We start from the raw sequence: 21,019 nt of genomic DNA on the forward strand, positions 1-21,019 counted from the left end.
ATGAAACTTCTGTCGTAGGAAGGTTGCGAAGGGCCGCTGCGATTTGTTCTATCGACGATAATCACGGTCTCGTGAAAAAGGTCGTAAGCGCCCGCAAAAGGCGTCGCTAACGCGTCTTGAGCTTGAGATGAGATGCAACCTATCTCATTATCTTCTATATGTAGTCTTTGTTTCCTTATCATGACGCATTTTCGTTTCATCAAGTTTCAAATCACATCGCTGTGAAAAAGAAGAAGTTTTTTAGTCTCTTGTCTCTTTCTTTCTTAGTCTTTTGTTTTCTCTTGTGTAAAGAAGTTTCTCTTCAAAAATACACAATACAAAATAACTACATATTTTGCATATGATGAAACTGTCAATGATGGCATTCATAACAACGCACCCAAGTACGCTCCCCTCAGCTTAGCAAACTTCGTATGATTGGGAATATAAATCTGGGTACAGCCAGCCAACAACAATGATTGGGAATATACTCGTAAATCTAGGTACAGCCAGCTAGCTGTTGCTGTAATCTCAAACGACAGAGCAACATAATCAAGACTATTGTCATAGAACATTGAAGACAAATATTGGATGCGATACAGGCAGACGCCATTCCGATGAGCAAACTGACCATATTGTATGACACCAATCAATCAGAGATTTTATAACAATTAAGTTACTACATTAAATTAAGTGTACATTAAATTAAGTTAATAAACTAAATGTAAATTATTAAATTAAGTTACATTTAAAAACAAAATTTGCAGAAATATTTCAATCAACTGTTGTATTAATAAAATTTGTCCCTTTTTGAGGTTGATATTATGTCGTTTATTAAGTAACGGTCTTGCAAAAAGATTAAGGAAAAGTAATTAATTCAACTATAATAGTCAAACGCAGTATGGGACGACCTTCGGCCCGCTGGACTGACGATCATCTACGTAAGATTGCATGTGGTGGCTGGATAAGGATTGCGGAAAACTGGAATGTCTGGCAAAAACTTGGGAAGCTTATATCCAGCAGTGGACTGCAATAGGCTGAAGTGGAGTCACAGAAAAATATATCAATTTTAAATGAGAATAAAAAATGTGGTGTATAAGTATTTTTTCCTTCAAGGCACTCAGCCCTACCGTTACCAAAAAAAGAATATGAGAGAAGTACTACGATTTCAGGAGATTCGTCATAAGAAAACTATTTTGTTCCTAATTTGTCGTGTTAATGATAATATTTGGACAAACAATATGACCAGCTCAGGTCGCTATTAAATAGTTATGACAAGACATCTCTTATATTTTTAAACTAAGCTGATTACTAAAATAAATTTTACTAGACTACTTATTGACGTGACTCGAGAATAAGTTATATGTACTAATGTTATAAAGCTGAAGATTTTGTTTGTTTAAACGAGATAATCCCAGAATATATTGATTTGAATCAAAAAATTATTTTTATGTCGGGTAGTCCATTTAACGCGGAAGGCTTGTGGCTATAAAATATTCTAGTGCGTTTTTTCCTCAAATTAACGCCGATGAACCGTGAGGCACGGCTAGTTAGGGATAACAACAAGATATGTAGTAGGTAGTCGAAAATTATATGAAACAATATATATAGCTTATAGTTTAAAAACGGTTGGGTTCGTTATACTTTTGTATAACACATAAACATACTCGGAAGGAAAATCATACGCTCAGACGTTTTTGTAAGGAGACCACGAAAACTTTGTGTTGGGATTTGCGGATTCTAAAATATCCTCACAAGTTCAAGATTATACAGTTTAAAATTTATATAAATCTTACTTTCAATTTACTTTTGAGTACTAAAAGATTTGGAAATTTAAGCGATGAAAGTGTATTAAAAGAGAGATTTAAGTGTTTTCAATGAGTAGTGTCCTTAAGGATTTTTAGTTTTGAAGATTTATGTTGCTGAAATACTTAGGTTAACTATCTAAAAACAATTAAGAATAATCATTATGACGAATTACAATATAATTTTCAAATAATCAACTGGCCTAACAAGATAATGAAATGGTTACCGATTAATGAAAAGTCAACAAAAATATCATCAGAATTATAAGAATTATCATCATCATTATCATTTAAGCTTATTTCAGTCCACTGTTGGATATAGGCATCCACAAGTTCGCGCCAAAAATGAGGCGAACTCATGTGTTTTGCTCATAGTCACCACGCTCAGCGCTGAGTGGGAGGGTTGGTGACCGCAGGGCTGGCTTTGTCGCACCGAAGTCGCTGCTGCCTGTCTTCGGCCTGTGTATTTCAAAGTCAGCAGTTGGATGGTTATCCCGCCATCAGTCGGCTTCATAAATTCCAAAGTAGTAGTGGAACTGTGTAATCCCTTAGTTGCATCTTTCGACACCCACGATAAGAGATGGGGTGGCTATATTTTTTTAATGCCGTAGCCACACAGTATATGAATTAGCGGGTTCTCAATACTAGATATTAGAAATGTCAAAATTCCAAAAGGAGGTCAAAGCTGTTAAAACAGCAATGAAACCGAAATGGATAATTTATTCATTAGAACAATAATTTCAAAACTAAAAGCACTTGTACTAATATCCACCATGATGGGGCAATGAACTGCCAAACCTGCGGAGAGTATTTCCATCAAAGATTAATCGCTTAAGTTTGAGCGGTCCGAGTCGGAGTGAATCAATTAGCCATCGAATTTCATCGAGCACTTAGTTCAAACATTCATTACGATCTGTTACGCGGCACCTCCCGGTAGTCTTTTAGAATAGACACACAACTGGTTAAATATTGATAAAGTTTATTAAATAGTCCAAACACTTACAGTACTGTCCCTAGAAACACCTCACTTTCCTTTTCTGTATAAAAAATATATATATAGTGACGCGCTGGATGGTAAACGGCAACTGACTCGACCGTATGGAAAATGAAATATTTAAAGTAATTAAAATAGCGGCGTCAGCACTATCCGCGAATTAAACCTAGGCATAACATCTCCCCCCTTTTGATGGAGCTTTATCTTTCAAGATGAAGCGGAATTGAGACGCGACTAAAATCGAAAAGGTCAGAAAGGAAAATGAGCGTTTTACAATTTTTACCAAAATATTAATTAATTGGAATTAAAAAAAAAAAAAAAATTTATCATTAAACAATAAGAGAGCTGCTTAGCTACAATTTTAACAATGTTAATATTATCATCAATAATTAAGAATTTGACATTTTATCATAAAATTATAATAATAAGATAATTATAATAATAAGATAATTATAATAATAAGATAATTATAATAATAAGTTTGATTTAGAAAATTCATCCATATGTGTTAGTAACATTTTAACTTATATGACTAATGTTAGTCTATTCTAAACACAAACAATTCTCAAAGAAAATATAAATTTAATAAAATTCACAAAAATCATAAAATTTATAAAATTGTCAAAAATTGCCAAAATTCATAAATAAAAAATCATAACAAACTTTTATAAGTATCTAAATGTGTTTATCTTAGAGTTAAAATTATTATTTATTATAAGAATTAGTATAATAGTGTAAGAGATAGTACATTAATAATCTTAAAACATTAGTTTTATATTTAGAATTAGTATAAAAACATTTATTTAGAAATTGGATACATTACGATTTGAGAGTTTCATTACATTTAACAGTTAATTTATATGGTTTAGATTGAACAAATATCCACTTATTATTACTAAGCGTTTGCCAAATATCGACATTACAAAAGTTTATGATTACATTCAGGTGACATTGATAGGACTACTTCTGTTAACAATTTACTTTCACAACAAGGATTATTTATACTCGAATAAATGCTGAGCATAGGGCATATAGAATACTCATCGTTTATCAACTTACAATTGTTTAAGTTATCTAACAAGACGTAACTGAGCTTATCATCTGTTACTGCAATATAAGCTTTAGTCGGTTGCATTAAAGAAAACGTGTTAGCATTTTTATTATATGGAGTCGGTAAAGGAATATTTTTGTAAACAATGTATTTTTCTGGGTATATTAATGGTATTTTTAATATGAAAATAATCTTTTGTTATAGTAGAAACATGTTAGCTAAAATATTTGCTTTTAAAAATAAAATAGAATTAAGGATTACGTCTAAGAAATTAGAAATTGTTATCAGGGAACTTTCAATTAGATTGATAAAACTATTTATTCGCGTTACGTAGTATAAGTTATCATTTTGCTTTGTAACTTGAGAAAGAATATCATTTAGTAGGTATAGTTATATGGGAATTTAATTTAATTTCGTTTTGGTTTAGTCTTCGAATAGTAGAATTAAAAGTATTTAAGCTTGATTTTATGATTGTGCTGGCTTTATTTCATTTGTATGATATTTTATATCTTTACGGCCAATTAGTAAGGTCACGTTGTTTTTATTATGGACTTTTATTATTTTATAAGGGCCTTTCCATATTGGTGAGAGAGATTTTTTTATGAGATTTAAGAGACTTATATATTATAAGATTCAGTGAGACTCAGCGGCTTGGACTGAGATGCATTTATTTTATAAGATTCAGTGAGACTCAGCGGCTAGGACTGAGATGCATTTAATTTATGAGATTCAGTGAGACTCAGCGGCTAGGACTGAGATGCATTTAATTTATGAGATTCGGTGAGACTCAGCGGCTAGGACTGAGATGCATTTAATTTATGAGATTCAGTGAGACTCAGCGGCTAGGACTGAGATGCATTTAATTTATGAGATTCAGTGAGACTCAGCGGCTAGGACTGAGATGCATTTAATTTATAAGATTCAGTGAGACTCAGCGGCTGGGACTGAGATGCATTTAATTTATAAGAATTAGGAATAGTATTCATAATGATATGACTCAGGCCTACCTCGCGGGGAGGCTGAGATGATAGAGAATCGAAAATGGAGTTTGTGCCGTTTATAGCCGACGATTTCGACTGGCACGAGGCCGAAATCGGATTTAGTTTAAATCGTTTTCGTTAAAAGAAGTATTACATCGATCAATATTATCACAATGGTGCACGCGCGAATCGTTATTCGGTGCACGTGAACCCGTGGCGTTGCTTTGTGCAATCTGAGAAGAATCGGGTTGCAGTGTGCGGCGGCTATTGTTATATTCGCGTTTGCGACATTCGTTTATAACATGACCCTTGTTTTTACAATAAACACAATATTTATTATTATAATTAAAATTAGGTTTATAAGGTCGACTTAAAATAAGAGGATTTTGTAGATGAAATGTTTTTTGAAAATTGTTAGATTTAGTAAAATTAGGTTTTTGGTTTTTAAAACATACAGAGGTGTTATGACCTGATCTGTGGCAGATTGAACAATATTTAGAAGGTTGTTGAGAAATTTTGGTTAGGTTTAAAAGCCTTTCTTCCTCAATAGCAAGTGTGATAGCCTCAGATAGCGTCTTGGGATTACGACAGCGTACAATTTGCGATAAATTTGAATTAATCCCTAATAAAAAAGTATTCAATGCCAAATCCTCCATAGCAGCTAACCTTCCTATTAACTCGTTTGAGTTTTCGCAGCTGTTATGTATATCAGATAGTAATCGTGTTATACAAGACTCAATTCTTAATGAATATTGCGTGACATCTTCTGTTGAATTTTGCTTACAATTCTGTAGATCAATTAAAAGATGCGTGGAATGCTTTTTCTCACAAAAAGTGACTTTTAAAAATGATTTTATTTCGGACCATTTATTAAATGTTTTAAGACAGCAAGCCATTTGAGCCTTGCCTTCAAGCTGGGATATAATGTATTTACAAAGCACATTCTGCTGGTCAGCGGTTGCGAGAGAAATAGCATTTTCGCAGTTTGTGAGAAAAGCTGGCAAAGATTCGCGATCACCATTATAAGGTTTTATAAATTTGGTAAGAACAGATAGAGTTATCTTCTCAGCCATTTTCGGTTTTGAGAACTTTAAAGATGGATCTGAATAATTGCTGTCGGAATCAGAGCGAGCTTCCTCAATTACAGTCTTTTCCTTTTTAGGAGGCATTCAATTAAAAATAACAGTAATTTTAGTGAAAATGTAAATAGATTTTTGTAGAAGTTGTATATACGTGACTCTATAAATATACTAAGCTTGTTACTAAATTTAAGGTTTATTAAAAAAAAAGGTTAAGATATATTAATCTTCTGGGAAAGAATCACTGATCACTAGCACTTATTCACTTTTAGGCTTTTAGTAAAATAGAAAACTCACAATGAAACAGCAAGCGCGATCATATCTGCTGGGAAGCGTGACACGTGTTGATGACGTTGCGGGGCCGGAACTCGGACACGTGGTGGCTCTGTGAGTCGTATTGCAGCTAACGCGTCACGTTGCAATATAGCGACGTGTATGTAAAAATTTAGATGATGGTGTGGTTGCCTGGTGAGGGTTCTTCTGCTGGGACACAGTCTCAGCAGCGTGGGGCTGTAGATCTGCTAGAAGTTCCGTGTGTTTGGTGGACCTGCCTCGGCTCGTGGGGCCTGAGACGTATATCTGATGTAGGCACGGCAACGTGGGGCCTGTGACCTTGTGTAATGTCTAATGACGTACCTGGGTGCCAGGGTTCGGATGTCAGGGTTTTACACAGAAAACCACTTACGACATCCCGCTTCTGACACCAATTGTTACGCGGCACCTCCCGGTAGTCTTTTAGAATAGACACACAACTGGTTAAATATTGATAAAGTTTATTTAATAGTCCAAACACTTACAGTACTGTCCCTAGAAACACCTAACTTTCCTTTTCTGTATAAAAAATATATATATAGTGACGCGCTGGATGGTAAACGGCAACTGACTCGACCGTATGGAAAATGAAATATTTAAAGTAATTAAAATAGCGGCGTCAGCACTATCCGCGAATTAAACCTAGGCATAACAGATCGTTAGTATCTGATTTTGATTAGCCGATAAGGTAAATTATTCGAAATCTGGAATGTTAGCTTAATATTCTACTAAATACAGACTTACATGTAACTGTGATCTGCAGATAATGATTTGTGTTAATAATATCGTGACATTTCCACTAAAATAAAACATAATTTAAATAGATTGAAATCGTTAACGAACTCAATTTTTTTTTTATACAACAAGCGTATGGCGCTGATGGCAAGCGATTACTGAAAGCTTAGATAGCTTATAGACCTGCAACACCAGAAGTATCGCAAGTGCGTTGCCCTATCCTTAACCTCCATCAGTCAGCTTAGTCACCATGTGAACAAAAGCAGTATTATTTAGCTGTGATCTTCTGTAAGGTCGAGTTTCTACCACAGTCAGTTTGCTCCATATTTTGAACAGAATATTTCCCGCTGTGCATCTTATTTAATCTTAAGCAAGATTTCAGTAAGTATGTCATCACGTTGTCTTTTGATTTACAACAATAAAAATAGTCCTGTGGGCTACATGATACCAATAGAAACTATAAAACTTATTATTAGATAATATGAAAAAGTCTATCTTGCAACTGAAATAAAAACGTATTTACTAGTATAATGTGCTCATACCAATGGAAACACAGTCACATAATCTACAAATTTTAATGGCACACAAAATTCTTACTTTCTACAGACTGCAATAATAAAAAGAAAAAATAAATATATTTTCCAGTTTATTCACAGCTTCATTATACGAATGAATAACAAATAAAACATTTCATTAAAACAAAGCATACGCAAGAAATACGAAAACATTTTTCTCACTAATCTAATCAGCGTCCGCTTCGCAGACAAAATTAAAGGACGGTACAATAAAACCATATGAGAATAATTACAAATCCGAAGTCTGAATAAATAAAGGCCCATTATTCATTCAAAGGCAGAGTCAACATTTTCGATTAAAAAGCGAACTCGTTTTTATTCCCTAAGCAACAAGTAGGCAATGGCAATGGGCACTCCCAAATGGCACCTTATTTTAAAGCAATCAGCAATTCAAAATGGATCCGAACGGACATCAGTGTTCCTATCACACTCACCATCAATATTATGGTGTGAATAGACGATTAAAAAGGTACTGTTGCGTTTACACTGACGCTCTATGTTTCAATTAAAAATGATATTTCAATTAGAGTCAATCATTGTAACGTGTATTTTATTAATATAGCTTAGTTTCAGTCGATTTCCTTTGAGATGTTTTTTTCATCAGATGGTTTTATCTGATTGAAAACTGGTTTTCAATACGTTTTTTGTAATTCCTAAGCCTTTACAAATATTGACGCTGTGGTGTAAATCTAAGGCTATGATAAAAATATTCAACAGCAATATTATTTGTAAAATTTTTCATAGCAACCTAAAATATGTGTGCCATGAACCAGAAATGACTATGATTTCTAAGCCATTTATTTTTACTTACGGCAGGCGACCGTGTATGCGTTTTACGTAAAATATTTTGTGTAGCTGATGTCATCCGTAATGACATAATAATAATAATACTAAAAATTAAGATCAAGTTTTTACGGCACTCGTGATACGAATGTAAATTTTTAAATTTACATCGCTAGATGGCGCTGACAAAATCCGTATAATTTTTCTAAATTGTATTTTTTTATTATATTTTAAATCGGTTTCATATTTCTTATGTGACGATCATTAAATCTGAAACTAAAATGTTTGTGAATGGAACTGAAAAAATTTATTTTAGATTTATTCATAAAAAATAAATAAATGATAATTTAACTCAATAAAACAAATAAGGTATATATTTAAAAATATAATATATATGTATATACAAATTAATATTGTATAAAATAAATTTATTAATTCTGATAACAATTAAATAACACTAAATTTTAATTACCGTATTTGCATGAACAATTAGCAAAATAGAATAGAATGCTCATTTATTTATTATATAAGCGAATTTCTATATGTAAAAAATTGGTAATACTTCATTAAGCATCATCATTTACGAAGCAGTACCATGGCTAAGATATCACAGACAAATATAACATTATTTAAATAGTAATACAGTAATGTACACTAAAATTACAAAGATGACATTTAGATAATGTGGAGGAGGGTAAAGACACCTCGGGGCAACGTCCGTCCCTTATTCCGGTGGTGGGGCATTAAAATTCATTTTTACGAAATGTCACATTATTCTACAATCCTCCGGGGAGAGCGCGGAAGGGACGAGATATATTCCCTTTTTAAGAGATAATTCGTTACCACAATGTTCAAAACGGTTTTTCTTATCGTGAACATTCGTCATATCATTGTGAAGCTGAATTAACCTTCAGGACTTGTAAAATAATTTTCTTTTAATACACCTAGGTCGGCAAAAAAGCGTAGGGCTCACCTGCGATTACCGTAGCTTAGAGATCTGCAACATCAGAAGCATCGCAAGCACGTTGCCGACCCTATCCCCGATTCTTCCCAAGAGCTCTGATCGCCTGACTCACCAACAGGAACATAACACAGAAAGCCGTAATATTTAGCTGTGATCTTGTGTAAGGTCAAGGTACTTCCCCTGTTGGGCTGCTCCACATTTAAAGCAGGATATTTCCTATCTATGCCCTACATCTGTGATTCTGATGTTTGATGATGAAAGACTCATTGATTTCATGACAACTTCTTCATCAATAAGACTATACAAAGCTAAAAAGTGATTATATGATGCTTGAATTGGTATTTTTACCTCTTAGTGAGTTGATTAAGGTTATGTGTTTACGTATGATACGATTCAGCCTGTAACATTCCACTGCTTTTCATAGGCCTCTTTCTCTATGTAGGAGCAGGATCGGGGCTCAAACCACCACGCTGCACGCTGCTCCACTGTATACGATAAAAACCGAGATACACCTTAATGTACTCTCCGAGGCACGGTGGGAGACCCATTAAGATATCCAAACCGGAAAGAAATATTTGTGCAAATACAGTTATATATCATCATTTCGAGGGTACTACAAAAAATTAAAGTCATTTGTAGCATACACTACACTTAAAGGCTCTCTCTCAAAGATAGGATTAGAAATGAGACTATCCGCGAGAGAACGAAAGTAACCGACATAGCCCACAGAATTAGCAAGTTGAAGTGGTAGTGGGCTGGCCATCTCTGTCGCAGCACCGATGGTCGTTGGAGCAGACGGGTCCTTGAGTGGAGACCGCGTCTTGGCAAACGAAGTGTGGGACGTCCTCCGGCCCGTTGGACCGACAATCTACGTAAGATTGCCGGTGCAGGCTGGATGAGGATTGCGGAAAACTGGGATGTTTGGCGCGAGCTGGGGGAGGCCTATGTCCAGCAGTGGACTGCAATAGGCTGAGCTGACTACACTTAAACACACTTTAGCCTATCACAATCCACTGCTGGACATAGGCCTCTCCAAGTTCGCGGTCCCGCGACACAAGTGACAAGCCCAATTCCACTTCAACTTGTAGCGTATTTTATGTAAATTCTACATAATTCTGGCCTACTCAGTAATTCACACGGCGGTCTAGATATATAGTGGAATATAAATTTGATTTAAATAACCTTCCTTAAATATAACCAACACATTACCGACCTCTCGATGTGTATAGGTTTTACGATATTTTCCTTACACCTTCATTGAAAATGGGGTGAATATAATTATTTTACAAAAAGACATAAATATTTAACCCCCACAGATTGATCCACAACCTTTTAACTAAAAACACAATTAACAAAGACTAAATCATTAAAATAAACACAAGCACCTTTTAAGGTAATATTCGAAAAATTCAAAAAGCACTCAGAATTGATAAAACTTTATACTTTCATTTTGGTATGGTTTTGAATTCATTATTCGTTGCTCGTCTTCGACGGTAGAGATAATGTTGTTACAGTACACGAATGTATTGGCTCACCTTCGCTTCTATGAAATATGTATTGAATTTATTATAAATGCATGGAAAGTGATTACACGTCTATTCATGTTTTCATGATGAGGCTATAATTATTATTATTTTTTGTAATTAAAGTCACAAGGAATGATTTAAGTAACAACTTATGAAATTCCCAAATGTTTTGTAATCACTTTGTGTGTTAGGGTCGCGCTACAAAAACGTAAAACAAAACACGGCTTTAAGAAGATCATTTTTAACATTTACTGTTACAGCCTTGTTATTAGTTAAGTTTACAATTACTTCTTAAAATTCCGTTATCGTTCTGCAAATTACTCACATGTTTTGCTGCCGCAAATACTTCTTTAAAAAAAATAGCTATTAATTGCTCAGAAAACGTTCTGACCAAAGCAACCAAGAACGAAGGAAAATACCCAACACAGCAACAGCTGATCCTCAATAAGCGAAACTTTTATAAATTTATAACATACATCTGTAGGGGTTGAAAGTTTTAATGCAACACGCACGAAGTACTAGACCATCTGTCAGAAAGACGGAATATTCTCGAAGCTATATCATATTGTTAAAACTTTTACCAGTACAGTCAGAGGAAGATAAAGATATATATATTCATATTTATCATTACAAGGCCTAACTTTGTATTGAGTTAAATATTCATAAGATATCCCTACATTCTTTCTATTTATTATGATTCCCCAACGGACTTTTCTTTTATGAGGACTGTTGTTTGTCACAAAAATGTATGAAATATGTATTATTTATATTGCGCTAATATGGTCGCTATCATAAAGATAATTTGACGTTTATTTATTAAAGTAATACTAACAGATAAATAAAAATAGCTTTTTAACAATTAAATTAACATTTAATTAACAATCAAAATTAATATATCTGAAAATTAATATATCTGAATTTTATTTAATTAATTTATATTTTTATTAATTTTCGTATTTTAAAATAGTATTAAACGTTGAAATAGAAACAGTTTCAAAGCACACTTTCTAAATCAATTTCATCCCCAGTATACTCTCAGAGGCTATCAAGTGAGTGCTAAGTGAGAGCTGGAGGGCGGAGGACGATATAAATCAACTACTAAGCGGTAGTGCTCCGAACCTCTGGCTCAAGCGCTCCGTACTTACTGGAATATTGGTTAATTTGAATATTTCTTTGATATTCATTGATATGTCGCTTAGCCTAATATTTAGAGATCAGTTCAGGAAGGCCTCCAACGAAACCCTGTTATAACGCCTATCTGCCGCCGTCCACCCATGTGTTACAAGAGTTTTGACCTATAATAGGAAGATACTTAAATTAATAATAAAAAAAACCGACTACAGAACTAAATTGGGATTAAACAAAAGATATAATAAATGATAATAATAAATACTCTTTATTGTACACCATAAAGAATCATTACAAAAAATGTGATACATACAAAGAAAGATGTACAAAGGCGGTCTTATCTATAATATAAAAATGAATCGCTGAATGTGTTGCTAAGCGCAAAACTCGAGAACGGTTGGACCGATTTCGTTAATTCTTTTTTTTAAATATTCCTTGAAGTACGAGGATGGTTCTTACGGAGAGAAAAATTCGAAAAAAAAAAAAAAAATTAAATTTTCTGAAAAAGTCTAAAAACAACACTTTTCTATACTCCCATACAAAAGATTTGTGATAATACTTAAAAGTCACTGTTAGGCGATACGAAGTTCGCCGGGTCAGCTAGTCGCTAATATATATCCAATACCCAATAAAGATATTATTGAATTTATAATACATAAATTCAAGGCAGCAAATATAAAATAACACCCTATGCTTGGATTTCCTTTTGTAACCGGTTAAAAGTGACAAGTTTGCTTACTTTTTTACCAAACGCTTTTTATTATCTTCACCTGTATGTTTGTATGTTTGTAACCGACTCTTTTGGACTTCATTTTGACCCACTTCGAAAGTTCAGATTTCATTTCAACTTAGTAGGCTTATCGAGGACCGACGGCAGTATACTAATTTGATAAGATTATTTCAATACCCTGATACCCTCATATATGAGTCTATATAACCTACACTATACAGCTTAAATTCAAAAGAAAATCGTAATATGTATAAAAGGTCTTTCCAAAATATAATAATATTTACAAGAATAAGAGGAAAATGTCAACTGTCATTGCACAGTGATTGATTTATCGGAATGTCAGGATTTCCTTTGACATCCTCTGTCCCCTCAACAACAGGCCCCCAGGGACAAGGGGAACCCTTTAAAATTTACATACACATGTGGGGGGACACATCGCAACTTCGATAAGCCAACTGTCTGATGCTATAGTTACATATTTAAATAGTTAAAAAGTTTAACGTGAACCTTTTGCAAATGTTTTGACTAATAATATTCTATATAAGACATATGATTACAGACATACAATTGTGTTTTTTGCACATAATTTGGGTATGTATAATTTGGGTATGGTGATTACCTCGATAGGATCTATAAAACAGGATTCTTTTCCTAATGAGGAACTTTAAGTGTCATACTTTTATTTATTTATATTAATAAGAGGACCGTCTGGTGTAACCGTGCGTGTGCCATGTCGGCGGCGCCTAAACACCAACAGTCGTGGGTTCGATTACTGCTCCGAGTGGATATTTATGTTTATACGAATATTTATTTCCAGTCTGGTGGTTATTCCTTATGGGTCTCCTCACCGTGCCTTGGAAAGCACGTTAAGTCGTCAGTCCCGATTGTTATCATGTACCTTTGATAGCGATCGATACTCATTGTAGGGAATATATCTGCCCACTCACTTTGAAACAGCGTGGTGGATTAAGCATTGACATTTCACATGGGTAAAGAGGCCTATGCTCAGCAGTGAGATATTACAGGCTGAAGCGATATTAATAGAGAAATAATTCAGTCTTAAAGATGGTATTTACAGGATACAGCAATATTTAAGATTTTGCTGAAAATTTTCTTAAAATAGAATAAAATTAAAATTTTCAAAATTTTTATAATAAAAGACCTTCGATGCACTTGTTAACTTTTAGTAGATTTAAATTATATAAAGATATAGAAAAAAATATATAAAAAGAGAAATAAAGCTAAAACACAAATAAGAAAGCATATCTCTAATAATTATTTAGTCTGTATGAAATGAAACATAATTTGTCTAAGATAAAGATCTCAGAATTTCTAAAGACTCCTTTTAAATACTAATCGAGGTCCCCCGGCGCGTCTTCCGCAGGTATCTGACGACGTACTTGACGGTTTTGTTTCCAAGAAATATTATCATTTCTATCAAAAAGAAAACGGTTCTGTCTTTTTTCTTACAAGTAATCAATTCTTTTTAGACGAGTCAATGACATTGTTAGGATTTTTTTTTGGAAATATTTGTATTTCACTCAATGTAGAGTTATCTTATTGATTGACGTTTTTTGATAAGTAATGTTTCTTTTTTATACTATTTTCTTAGGTGAGAACATTTGGTTACATTTATTTTGTAGTGGCTGTTCACCGCGGCTTCGCTCCCATTGATTTTTTTTTAAATACCTTCAAGTACATGTGTACAAAGTTTCATGATGTTCGGTTAAGTAGTTTTCGCGTGAAAGCGTAACAAACAAACTTACATTTACATTTATAATTATAATATTATATTAGGGATTGGTTTATAAGATGGTATAAAATGGTATAACTTTATTCAAAATATTGGTTCAAAAATAAAATAAAACTTTTCAGTGTTAAGTAAATATATACTAGCAATATATATAAATAAATTATATATATATGTCAATCAATAATTAAATATATATGCCACAATGTTAGTTAAAATACTCCTCCAAAACGAACGATTTTCTGTGCATATCGGGTAGGTCTAAGAATCGGCCAACATCTATTTTTCATACCCCTAAGTTATGTTACCGTGTTCCTATCGTGGCAACTTAATGATTATGTTGTAGGTAATAGCCGACTACCATAACAAATTTTGTTTTATAAATATACATAGAAATAAAACATATATAAATAAAAATATCAGTTGTTAATAGTCCATTAAAAGCAGATGCTTCTCGCCTTTACAATAAGAAAGACTGTATTAATGGCTAACTATTCAACATATACCATTCTATTTTAGTTAATATATATAGTTATCATCACGTGTTAGAACCTGGAAGCTATAAAGCACAAAGCGCATTCCTCACATACAGAGCGCTTCACAAAGCGACCTTCAATATCCACTAACAGCATCATTTCCGCATAATGGTGCGTCTAGCACCTATCTATGTTTCATGTATTAGCATCAGTTAGGGCTGCGCTGTGTCCATTAATAAGTATTGTAATTTATTATTCTGTTCAGCTTAAGTTCCCGAAGGACCACACGACTAAAGTAAAACTTACGAAGAGTAACTCTCTCTCTTTCTATCTTCACTAACTTATATCTCCCTCTCAACTTCCGTTTGCCTCGCCTGATCACACTTATCGTAATGCCCTCGTCACGCATTTAAGTTTTATTTTAATTCAATTATGCTACGTATAATAGTCACAAAACGAATATAATTTTAATTATATGTATTTAGTTGCGTGATGGTACAGCCCTGAAATGACAAGACGATGTTGGCTTTCATTGCTTAACTAAGCTAGCCAAGTAAAACGTAGCCAATTGTAGGATTAGTAGAGAGCCGTTATAGCGATAGGTACATTAGAATATTAATGTATTATATAGCCACTTTGTTTAGCCAACTAGCCACACATGATTGTAAAACATAAGCAAATTAGATTTAATATTGTATTTAGATATATGATAAATAATAATAATGTTTAATAATAATGATGTTTGACTAGCCCATTTTTAGTGGTCCGGCTTTCTGCTCCAGGGGTATGAGTGCGATTGCAGCCTTAGTCTGGGTGTAATATTTGCATTTATTAATATATGTCTATTTCTATGTACATTTATCAAAAAATAATATATTCTTTTATTGCACTTTAAAATCATAATTATATATTACACTACAAATATGTACATGTATATATGTATATATGTGCTGTGTGGCTTCGGCACTAAAGAATTTAGCCACCCCCTCTCTTCCCGTGGGTGTCGTAAGAGGCGACTAAGGGATAACAAGGTTCCACAACCACCTTAGAACTTAAGAAGCCGACCGATGGCGGGATAACCATCTAACTGCTGGCTTTGAAATACACAGGCCGAAGACGGGCAGCAGCGTCTTCGGTGCGACAAAGCCAGTACTGCGGTCACCAACCCGCCTGCCCAGCGTGGTGACTATGGGCAAAACACATGAGTTCACGTTATTTTTGGCGTAAACTTGTGGAGGCCTATGTCCAGCAGTGGACTGTATAGGCTGTAATGATGATGTACATGTATATAGCTATAAAGATGTAGCTATATCAGTCGTCTGTTGCCTATAACACAAGCATTCAGTTGCTTACTTTAGGAACAGACGACCGTGTTACCCGCTATTATTAATACATACATACATTATTATATGAATTTTTAACCGAATTTCATAAAAGGAGGGTGTTGTGTTTCATATAGTATTAACAGTAAGTCATAAGAAGTGACAGAAACATGTTCCATAAACGTACATATAAAATATCGCAAGGCTACTCTGAAGTAACGTATTTGAAATACTCGTAATATATATTCATTATTGCACTTTAAAAAAAACATAATTACAAGTCATTTTTACAAAAAATGTTTGCAAGGGTGAACTTATCTCTGTAAGAGATCTCTACCAGTCTAGCCATGGTGTAACAGTACTTTTTTTGTTATATACTAACGTAATAGTACTTTTTTTGTTATTATCGATATTTATAATAAAAGGACAAAAAAAATTAGGGTTCGCGAATGTATTCCCTATTATGATTCACGATCGTTATCAGTTATTTTTAATAAAAATCGGGACCGACAGCTTAACGTGCTCTCCGAGGCACGGTGGAAAGACCAACAAGGACAGTCATCCAAACCAGAAAGGAATATTTGTAGAATTACAAATATCCATCCCGAGTTAATATATTTATTTATTTATTATTTAATTTAATTTTATTATATTGATAATATTGTAAAGTCCAATACACGAACATAAATCATATAACGTAGAGGAATAAATCCAAAAGTATGTACGTCTAACTGTTCAATAAACGAGGCACTATTTTAGCATTATACAGTAATTAATTGAAAGGATTTTGCGGTAGACGATAATAGCGCTTGAAACGCTTTCTGAAAACGCTTTATTGATTCAATTGTTTCACTTGTATGAAAACATTAAATTGAAACTAATGGTAATGAAATACTAATCGTTCCAAGCGATTTTGGAACGAAGTTCCTTTCACTTAATAGTTTGAATTATTATCATTATTATTATTTTGTTTGATTTATTTTATTTTACGGTATTTGTTATTTTCTAAAAAACTAAATTTCCTAAATACTTTTACGTACTTAATAAAAACCAATCAACAAAATTAAAAAAAATCAAGAACTAGAAAATATATATAAAATTCAACTTTTTTTCAAATTGTGTTGCTTCTATACTACCCGAAGGAACTTCGTTCCTACCTGGTGTCCCATGACACCACATAGTTGTTATCTAAATTTACCTTTAAAACTTATATTACTATACCGGAAGTTGTGGTCGTTGTGACGTAGTAGAATTTTTTTTAATACCGATGATTGTGCCTTTGATTCCCGCTGGGCAAATATTAGACCACTAATAAGTAGATCTACATATACATCTATTATGTCCACGTGGGTCTCCTCACCGCGTCCTGGGGAGCATGAAAAGTCAACAGTACTGGGTGTTGTTAAAGATATCTGATAGTGTCATGCTAAGAAAATTTCCTTCTAACTAAAGGTCGAATTAAGCTCGAACGCATCATCTGTATGGTCTGGATTGTCGTTCACGAACAATTTTACTTTAAAGTAACTTTTTATTGTTTTTAATTATAGTCATACAATGAACATTATATGTGCGCTACACACACTTTTTTGATACATACATGATAGATGAGGTAGATCTCTCCCGCTCATCGTCTCTGAATACTTGTCTGTGGGCTTCAGTGGTCAATGTTGACACAAGAAACCACAATTTATTATATCACCAATTTATTATGACACAGGAATCACTCAGTAGAAAGGTAGTTATTTTAGTAGAAAAATACGCAGCACGAACGCGGGACAGTTATTGGTTAACGGGGAGGGGGACGAACTTCTTAGTATTCGATGGTTCCACCGTGTGGGTGCCGGGTCCATTGTATGGTAGATGGAGAAACTCCAAGCAGTTCCTAGGACTTGCGACCTAGGTGTAGGTTTAAGGAGGCCCCCTTTGAGATGCGCATCAACGCTCACCTTCACTGCTCGAATTGCCCCACCCTGCCTAGCCAAATTATAGATCGTAATATAATATCTAACAATTAATTCGTTTGTACAAATTAATTATTGAAAGAGTCTAGGTTAAGCTAGTAGGAGGATACAACAAGTGCACCGTGCCAAGCCAGGGTCAAGACTGCCTTTGCCGCGATTGTACCGATCGTCAGAATGACTCGAGTAATATGATGAGTGATGTTAGGTGACTATCGAACGATGTGCTAGGTGGCGTGATCGGTGCATCTGTTGTTTATAAGTTCCTTGCTAATTGCGTACAACAGCGCAAGCGCCGACATACATATAATTCAGAATAGGAATGTTAAATTTAATATTTTTTTTTTAAATCTTTAAAAGATATTTTTTATTTATGAAAGTATCAGAGCTTAATCCACCACGCTGCTCCAATGCGGGTTGGCGGATATATTCCCTACTATGAATAACGATCGCTATCAGGTGTACATGATAACAACCGGGACCGACGGCTTTACGTGCTCTCCGAGGCATGGTGGGGAGACCCACTAGGAATGCGCAAACACCCAGACCACGGCAAGCACCTGTATGGCCAATACAAATGTTTGTCATGTAAGACACAAATAAAAAATTGAAAATTTACACCTTTTTACTGTAGTCAGTTCAAAAAAAAAATTTTGGTGAGTATACGATATTTTTATATCGTATACTCACCAAATTTTTTTTTAACGTGAAAGTGTATTTTGAAGGTAAATAACAAATAAATATACAAAACGCAAACGCTGGAAAAAAACACGCTCCCAGTTCATTCTTTTCAATTTCAAAGACTTAAAACGTAATTTTAAAAGTATCATTGACAGTAAAAGAATTAATAAAAATAAAAGATATTTACACGTAAAAAGAGTTTTTAATGTATTTAATTTTTTTTTTTTTAATATTTTTCCTGTTGAACAGTTCATTAATTTCTCACTGGGCACGAGATGCAATTTTTCTAAGTGAATGAAACTCCCTTGATAACGATTCGTATCTGATTCGACTGTTCGAGTTCCTTTTATACACAATTTTTTTTTATATTTTTTAATTATAAAGAATGAATATTCTCGAATCGAATATTATTTTCACGTATGTGTATGTATATGGAAATATATGCTACACAGAAACACAAAAATATTCTGTCAAAAGCAAAGCGATTTGTTGTATTATTTTTAAATTAAAAACGTAAAAATAATAAACATACAGTGCGGTGCCTTACATTTAAATTATTGATAGGCTATCAGAGACTTTACTAGCAGCCGGTAGTAAGACACGCAGCCACACCATGTTTCGGCTATATGTATTACTAGCTGACCGCGCAAACGTTGTTTTGCCATATATGTTATTAACCTCCTTAATCCCCTCCCCCCTGTTATAACTTAGAGATACGAAAAATAGATGTTGGCCGATTCTCAGATCTACCCAATATGCACACAATATTTCATAAAAATCGACTCCGCCGTTTCGGAGGAGTATTGTAACTTATATTGTGCCACGAGAATTTTTTACAACATTTGGACTTACATTTGTGAACAGAAAATATCTTGCAGACTAAGTGGAGATTGATGATAAAACATAAAAAAAAACATATTACAAGTTATTATCTATTGGATATAACATCAATAGTTATCACAAATCATTGAAACAGAATCCAAAACTTGTTAAGTGTAATTGCATTATCAAAGTCATGTCCTACTCGGAAGTAGAATTAAAAATAAATCGGTACAGCATATCTGTCGATTCATCAGTTCAGCATTCAGTAGATGCAGGCTGAGAATTGATGGCACCGCTCCCAGAGGACTGTCTGCTCTACAGGCCTTTGATTAAATAACAGCTGAACTAAAGATGCTAGAATCGGTAGATTGCTACCTTAATGTACGTTAAATAAATTATACAGTATTTTCGTTCATCACGACTCAGGTTGTTAAATCCCACTGCTGGGCAGAGGCCTCTTTCTCTTTGTATAAGAAGGATTGGAGTTAAATCCACAACTCTGCTGTGCTATGGATTGGTAGATATATTTCATAAGATGATAAATGTTCCTACATGAAGCGCAAATGGCCGCAGATCCATTTCATTAAAAATATATTTTTCCACGTGTGTGTACGTATTTGTTTAAAAGTTTTCATCATATATTACAGATATTTGAATTTTATTGAAACAAAAACTATACTATAGTATCATTTTTCGAAAATTCCATAATTAGATTAAGTTTTACGGCTATTGGTATAACTATTGTGATCATAATTTACGCAATAAAACTACAAAACTATATCTAACAGGATTAGTATAAATTATATTTGATACCAAGAAAATTACCATATTGAACTTGTACATACCAATGTTGTAGTCATAATTTATTTTTTAAATTATTATGCTGAGTCATTTAGTTCGTCCGTTGAAGCAAGTGATGGAATCCTCTCGAGGACGGCGTTTGATTGCGACGCTGGCGGTGCAGCTTACTATCGCTACAGCTAAAATCCGCATAGCGACGAGTTTGCATTTTATTGCTACTGAATATCTTCAGATAATATAATATTTTATCGCTAAATATTTTGAAATTTTATTTCACAGACGCATAAAAATGCAAATACGCACGCACGCACACAGGCAAGCAAGGTAATTTACACACACATTTACAATACTGTATATGAAATGTAGTATACCTATTTCAAGGCAATTTATACTAATATTATTATGCTGAATAATTTGTTTGTTGGTTTCTTTTTGTGTTGGATAGCCCATTTACTGAGGAAAGTTATAGTCTAATTTTTATCCCCACCTTGAGGCGTGTGGAAACGCGGGGAATAGCTAGTATTGTATTCAGAAACCTTAAACTACATGTAAAGAAATACTTTTGCAG

Source organism: Melitaea cinxia, chromosome 15, assembly GCF_905220565.1.
Source record: "Melitaea cinxia chromosome 15, ilMelCinx1.1, whole genome shotgun sequence".
Classification (NCBI taxonomy): Eukaryota; Metazoa; Arthropoda; class Insecta; order Lepidoptera; family Nymphalidae; genus Melitaea; species Melitaea cinxia.